At 38.8% G+C, this 8041-nt stretch overlaps 1 non-coding gene across 1 annotated transcript; it reads right to left on the bottom strand.

Annotated features, from left to right (window-relative positions):
- Positions 1 to 6378: 6378 nt before the first annotated feature.
- On the bottom strand, positions 6379 to 6451 carry Trnav-uac (transfer RNA valine (anticodon UAC)). Its single transcript has one exon. It is a non-coding gene; the product is annotated as a tRNA-Val (tRNA).
- Positions 6452 to 8041: the final 1590 nt, after the last annotated feature.

Below are 8041 nucleotides of genomic sequence, written 5' to 3'. Positions count from 1 at the left end.
ATTGCTCCCTCGAGCGCTATGTTGAACAGTAGATTCGAGAGTGCATCACCCTACTTTAATCCATCTAAGGTAACAAATGGCGTCGATTTTTCATCTGCAACCCTTACACTTGATTTCAAGCATAATTTGCCATAATTCATTCCGTTTCACTGAATCGTACGCCTTGAAATTAATAAACAGATGATGTGTCTGGAAGTTGTACTCCTGTTGAACAGAATACAGGATATAATTTTGTACGCCGAATTAAGGAGGGTTATCCCTCGGTAATTGACGCACTCCAATCTGTGCCCTTTCGTATAGAGAGAGCAAATGAGAGCCGTCTAACCAGCTAGCAGGCAATTCCTCGTCTTCCCATATTTTCGACATCATAGGGTGCAGAACTTCATAAAGCTGCTCACTGCCATAATTGAGAAGTTCAGCCGGGATCTGGTCCTTCCCCGCAGCCTTATTGTCCATCGTCGCTAATATTTATTCTGTTCACCGAAGTGTTGCTTCCACCTTGGGACAATTCCTGGAATTCTCGTAGAAGTATTTGAAAAAGCGGGAAAATTTCTTGAGTACTTTCTTTATAATATTTCGAAGGAGTTTCTGAGGAACTGAGGTTTCTGGCGTCACTAAAAAGTGCAATGCAATATAGTATCCTGCATATGTCCGTACTACCATTTACACCAGCATTGTTGCGCGAAAACTACGAGATAGATGGGAATCGATTATGGATTGTTATAACGATTAATAATGATGTAGTTTTCGTTGAGTAGACTCCAAAGTGTAGCTTTTAGCTATGTCGGTTCTTTTTTTCTGGGGAGGAGGTGCTGAAGTAGTCAGTGCAATAAAAAAGTTTAGTTTCCCATACTAAGTTTAATACAAACTTTAAACGGCCTGTATCTATGTAATCTATGTTGTAATAAACACGACACCAATACTAGTGCAGTAAATAAATGTTATTATTGTACCAATACTTCCAAAACTTGGGTTTAGATACTCACCCACCTTCACCTTAATTTCCTCATTTTAATTTTCAGATTGGTCTACTGGCAACGGAGATGTTTCGGGTTTTTCGTGGGTATGGTAAAATTGATTATTTTTCCTTCTGCTTGTAATTTTATGTGACGTTTACTTTCACTATGTTTTGCTGGCTGCAGATCAAGACTCCATCAGGAATACGCAGAGATATGGCCATTTTCGTGAAACTTATTCCGGTAGTATGATGAGTAAGTAAGATTAAAATATATTTCAAACAGCTTCAGTTATTTATAACAACCTTTGTGTATGTGATTATTTATCACAACCCGTGGACCGATCTGAGAATTAAAATAAAGACAATAAACTAAAAAAGTTTCTGCGTTCGATGGTTTCGGACTCCGGTTTTATCAAAATCAGATCATTTCAAGCAAAGTTATGCTGATTCGATTTTCGGCAAAATTTTCTCCTATCTCAAATTTCTTGACATACAGAGGTTTTGAAGATTAAAATACAGGGGATGGACAAAATAATTAGGATAGGCAAATTTTAGGTAAAATTAGATGTGTTGTAACTACCTTAGTTATCATCCGATTTTGACAATTCAGGCATGTCCGAACTAGAAAATTAATGCAGTTTGACGGTATGTCCATGGAACCGACTATGGCCACCGGATTCCGGAGATATTCCGGGTTTTTCGGAGGTAGGTTCAAAACCGTAAATTTGAGGTGGATATTAGGAGAAGTTGTGATTAAAAATTGAATAATATTAGTAACCACAAATGAAGTAGGGCTCTTGCTGATTGGAACCATATATTGATATTTGGAATCGGAACAGAATCTAGTGAGATATGGCCATTTCTTTAAAATCGGTTCCTATCGATACTTATCAAAGGGGTCAGGCCACAACTTCATTTGAATCTCGCTTTTTGATAGATCGTCCACTATGATTTTATTTTAGAAGGCCTCTAATGTGTCCAGAATGAAAAACCAATTGAATAAACGAATCCTGGAGTCGCTGGGATGTCCCCGGGGAACCTGTGAATGGGGACATTTAAGTTTTACCACCAAAATCAGTCATTCGATGGCTCTTTTTTCATGGTTTTCGATCAGGAAGCGAAGTATGAATAGAAAATGGTCCATTGACGGCTTTGACCGCCTCCAGGATCTACGGATTGACTCCGGGGAACCTGTGGAAGGGGACATTTTAGTTTTACCACCAAAACCAGTCGTTCGACGACTCTTTTTTCATGGTTTTCGATCAGGAAGCGAAGTATGAATATAAAATGGTCCATTGATGGCTCTGACCGCTTCCAGGATCTACGGATTGGCCCCGGGGAACCTGTGGAAGGGGACATTTTGGTTTTACCACCAAAACCAGTAATTCGAAGGCTCTTTTTTCATGGTTTTTGATCAGGAAGCGAAGCATGAATATTAAATAATCCATTGACGGCCCTGTCCGCCTTCAAGACCTACGGATTGACCCCGGGGAACCTGTGGAAGGAGACATTTTAGTTTTACCACCAAAACCAGTCATTCGACGGCTCTTTTTCATGGTTTTCGATCAGGAAGCAAAGTGTGAATATAAAATTATTGTCGACAAAATTATATATTGTCGACTCTGACCGCTTCCAGGACCTACGGATTGGACCCCGGGGAACCTGTTGAAGGGGACATTTTAGTTTTAGCATCAAACCCAGTCATTCGAAGGCTCTTTTTTCATGGATTTCGACCAGGAAGCGAAATATGAATTAAAAATTACCATTGACGGCTCTGACCGCTTCCAGGACCTACTGATTGCCCCCGAGGAACCTGTGAATGAGGACATTTTAGTTTTAGCACTAAAACCAGTCATTCGATTTTCGATCAGGAAGCGAAGTATGAATACAGTCAAACCTCCATGAGTCGATGTTCTATGACTCGATATCGACTCATGGAAGCAAAATATGCCATATTAAAAAATGTTTTCTGGGTTACTGTGATGGTCCCTTCAAACAGCTTTCTATAGATTTCCTATTCCACATATCGATATTTCCATGAGTCGATGGTCCCTTCAATATCGACTCATGGAGGTTTGACTGTATAAAATGGTCCATTGACGGCTCTGACCGCTTCCAAGACCCACGGATTGCTCCTGGAGAATCTGTGTAAGGGGACATTTTAATTAAGCATCATAACATCATCATAATAAGCATCATTTATAATCATCATCATAAGCATCATTTATAAACAATATTGTTTCAAACAGAATTGACTCAACGGAGCTATTATCAAAACTTAATTTTTATGTTCCATTACGATCTTTACGACATCGTCAAATATTCTCCGTAAATTATCATCGAACAAACTATGCAAAAAATGGCCCAATGAATCAAATAATGATCACTTATAATAAACATTGTGACACTATTGACTTATCGATGTCCAAAACACAGCTGAAACAGATCTTTCCTCGTATTATAAGCTAATGACACTTTACAATAAGCTTAAACAGTATCAACATTATTTAATGTTATTTAGAATAGTTAAGAATACAAATGTAAATAGGTCTACAATTATGATTGACGACAATAAATAAAACCAGTCATTCGACGGTTTTTTTCTAGTGGTTTCGATTAGGAATCGAGAAATGAATATAAAAGGTACCATTGAGGTCTCTGACCGCTTTCTGGACCTACAGATTGGCCCAGGAAACTTGTGGAAGGGGACATTTTAGTTTTAGCACCAAAACTAGTCATACAACGGCTCTGTTTTCATGACTTTGGATCACAGAGCGAAGTATGAAGAAGGCAGGTTCCCCGTGAGCTATTCGTAGGTCCAGAAAACGGTCAGAGCCGTCAATGGTCCATTTCTGGTTCATACTTCACATTCTGATTGAAATCCATCAAAAAAGAGCCGATTGGTGCTAAAACTAAAATGTCCCCTTCCACAGTTCCCCGGGGGCAATCCGTAAGTCCTGGAAGCGGTCAGATCCATTAATGGTCCAATTTATACTCATACTTCGCTTTCTGATCAAAAATCACGAAAAAAAAAGCAGTCGAGATATTGGTTTTGGTGCTGCAACTTAAATGTTCCTTTCCACTGGTTTTCCGGGGGAATCTGTAGGTCCTGAGAGCGGTCAGAGTCATCAATGGCCAATTTTATATTAATACTTTGCCTATATTAAAGAAGAGCTGTCGAATGATTTTGGTGCTAAAACTAAAATGTCCCCTTCCACAGGTTCCCCGGGGCCAATTCCAGGATCTCCTGGAAACGGTCAGAGCCGTCAATGGACCATTTTATATTCATACTTCGCTTCCTGATCGAAAACCATGAAAAAAGATCCGTCGAATGACCGGTTTTGGTGGTAAAACTAAAATGTCCCCTTCCACAGGCTCCCCGGGCCAATCCGTAGGTCCTGGAAGTGATCAGAACCGTAAATTGACCATTCTATATTCATACTTCGCTTCCTGATCGAAAACCAGGAGAAAAGAGCCGTCGAACGGCTGGTTTTGGTGGTAAAACTAGAATGTCCCCTTCAACAGGCTCCCCGGGGCCAATCCGTAGATCCTGAAAGCAATCAGAGCCGACAATGGACCATTTTATATTCATACTTCGCTTCCTGATCGAAAACCATGAAAAAAGAGCCGACGAACGACTGGTTTTGATGGTAAAACTAAAATGTCCCCTTCCACAGGTTCCCCGGGGCCAATCCGTAGGTCCTGGAAGCGGTCAGAGCCGTAAATTGACCATTTTATATTCATACTTCGCTTCCTGATCGAAAAGCATGTAAAAAGAGTCGTCGAACGACTGGTTTTGGTGGTAAAATTAAAATGTCCCCTTCAACAGGTTCCCCGGGGCCAATCCGTAGATCCTGGAAGCGGTCAGAGCCGCCAATGGACCATTTTATATTCATACTTTGCTTCCTGATCGAAAACCATGAAAAAAGAGCCGTCGAATGACTGATTTTGGTGGTAAAACTTAAATGTCCCCATTCACAGGTTCCCCGGGGACATCCCAGCGACTCCAGGATTCGTTTATTCAATTGGTTTTTCATTCTGGACACATTAGAGGCCTTCTAGAATAAAATCATAGTGGACGATCTATCATAAAACGAGATTCAAATGAAGTTGTGGCCTGACCCCTTTGATAAGTATCGATCGGAACCGATTTTAAAGAAATGGCCATATCTCACTTGATTCTGGTCCGATTCCAAATATCAATATATGGTTCCAATCAGCAAGAGCCCTACTTCATTTGTGGTTACTAATATTATTCAATTTTTAACCACAACTTCTCCTAATATCCACCTCAAATTTACGGTTTTGAACCTACCTCTGAAAAACCCGGAATATCTCCGGAATCCGGTGGCCATAGTCGATTCCATGGACATACCGTCAAACTGCATTAATTTTCTAGTTCGGGCATGCCTGAATTGTCGAAATCGGATGATAACTAAGATAGTTACAACACATCTAATTTTACCCAAAATTTGCCTATCCTAATTATTTTGTCCATCCCCTGTAACTGGAAAAATCATGAAATGCTAATGTCGATATTATGTGGCAGAATAAAGTGTTTCGGGAACCTAATATTTCCAATAGTATTGAAAATTCGGGGTGAAAATCTTGAGATACTGAAAGGTCCCTCAGAAATCTCTTACACGAGTGTCTTGTCGGTATTATCCTAATAAAACACTAGTCCTCTATTTAACATCACATTGCCCATCATAATGTAAGTTGATATTTGACTAAACAGACTCGCTCGCAGGTATATTAGGGTCGAGGTATAAATGTTCAACATTGTTCGTACCGCTCACGCTGATATCCAAAAACTGTACATTCTGTACCTATTGGTTAATGTCTTTTGTCATAAGGATTATAAAAATATCTGTTTCCATGCACTAACATCACAATCATTGAAACTATTTCATTCGGAAAAGTACACAGTTACTACAGTATGGAAACCAAACCGATTAAAGCCAAACGTTGTCAAAAACATGTAAAACAGCTTTCGACCGAAGAACGTGAAGAATTGAAATTTTTCATCCGTATGAGAACCATTCGCAAGAGGCAGTACCTGCTGACGCAAAATCCGGTCATGTTTTTGCAATATCGAGCTCTGCAGGAAGAAATCAAACGAAGGATGAATAGTTTAAAGATTTTAAAATAATATTGGAGTCTTATTTTTTTCAGAATTTGTACTTGTTATTTGTAATTTCCATTGTCTTCAGGTTTTCAATAAATCGAATATTAAAAGCATGATATTTTTGTTTTCAGTATCTTAAATAAATTAAGTCCGTCCCTCACTTATATTTCTTTAAATTTAAAAGGTGGGTTGTAAATGCAAATCTGCCATGCACATCAGGCAGAACAGCTCTGTTCTGACTAGTCAAAGGGAAAAAATATTGTGTCATATTCTGGATGGTGCGTCTAAAAAATGGTTCCATCCAGGATCGAACTGGAGACCTTCTGCGTGTAAAGCAGACGTGATAACCGCTACACTATGGAACCGCGATGCGTTGTTTGGTTGCAAAGGCATATTTTCCATTAAACTCATCAGAATTCAATTCGAATCAATCAGGTACAATCGGTGCCTGGTTATCATGTTCAACATCCAACTTTTTTCGCTCGACTAAACTGAGCTCGCACCGAAAATTAACATTCCACTCTTGCGAACGAAAACGTATCAATCGCTTCTATGGAAGCAACAGCAATAGTGCATCGTCATCAACGGTTAGTGTGGAAATCGAATTTCTTTTCCATCACCATGCATGCGACTGTATCCATTTCGTAGCTTGAGTAAGTAGGTATAGCTGCCAAGCATTACATGCATAACCTTTTGTTGGCACAGCTTGCAAAATCTGAATATCAAAAAAGTGATCATTAGCGGCTTCTTTGCTACTGACTGGAGCATCAACATCGCGTCGGTGTCATTGGGATGCCGTCTATCTGAAGCGTGCTAATCTAAAGGCGCTTATCGGAATGCCGTTCCACGATGAGGTCATGTGTTGATGTCTTCGTTATTGCGTTGATATGTTCGTGTGGATATTCGATTGAATAAAGAAGAAAGAAGTAGTTAATATTGAGGCCATCAAAAAGGGATAATAAATTACTGTTACGATAATATTCACTCATATAGAATATTCACTTGTTTAGATATAAATGTCATACCATATGAGGTGGGGCCAATTAAACAATTAGTATGAGTAAAAAGAGGGAAAAGTTTACAACATGACTAATTGAATTTTGTTATTTACAGGGAGCTGATGAATGGTTTTAGAACAGATTCTACTATAAAGGCACTGTAAAAAAAGGCAAAAAAATTTCTAATTAGAATTCAATTTACTTTCATTCTCATTCCAGTCCAGCATTGCAAACAAATTTGAACTTACACTAGTAAATATATTGGTGTTATTATTTAAATATTGTTTTATCAATGCAGATAAATAAACGTCCATATTTGGTTTAAAATTAACAATATTTGTTTAATTGTGAAATTGCGTCTTTTTTGCGTGGTTGCACGCGATATATGTTTCCTATATATTTTTAATAGCAAATCTCGTGTAGACCAATATGGAAAGTTCATTTCGCATCAACAGTGTTGCCTGTTGATTTATACATTCAAGGATCAGATTGCGTGTTTTTGCCTTTCTCGCACAACAAAGTTGTACCGAAAAGCTATTTTATCATTCCGAAAACGAACTTTTTATAGAAATCCCGGAGACTCAGCTCGCCTAGGTGAGCAAATGTCTGTCTGTCTGTGTGTATGCATGTGTGTACAAAATCCATGAAAAACATTAGACAACTTTTCATATAGTAATCCTCAACCGATTTTCTCGAAACAAGTTACATTCGACAGGGGATAAAGCCTATTTCATCAATATAGAATTTGATATCGACGATTGCGTTTAAAAATTATTAGGGAAATGGCGCATCATACCATATAAGGTTGGTGCCTTGTCTAAATGTGTGAAAGGCAGTATGACTACTAGGTGAATTTAATTTGGTTTTATAAAATTTCTTCACGTTATCGGTGCCACAAAATTCTTATGCACCGGTCAACGCACTTGGTAATCGCTATATCATGCTGTGCATGTTGTT

This window comes from Armigeres subalbatus, chromosome 3 (genome assembly GCF_024139115.2).
Source record: "Armigeres subalbatus isolate Guangzhou_Male chromosome 3, GZ_Asu_2, whole genome shotgun sequence".
In the NCBI taxonomy this organism is placed as follows: Eukaryota; Metazoa; Arthropoda; class Insecta; order Diptera; family Culicidae; genus Armigeres; species Armigeres subalbatus.
This window is presented reverse-complemented; position numbering and strand designations above follow the sequence as displayed.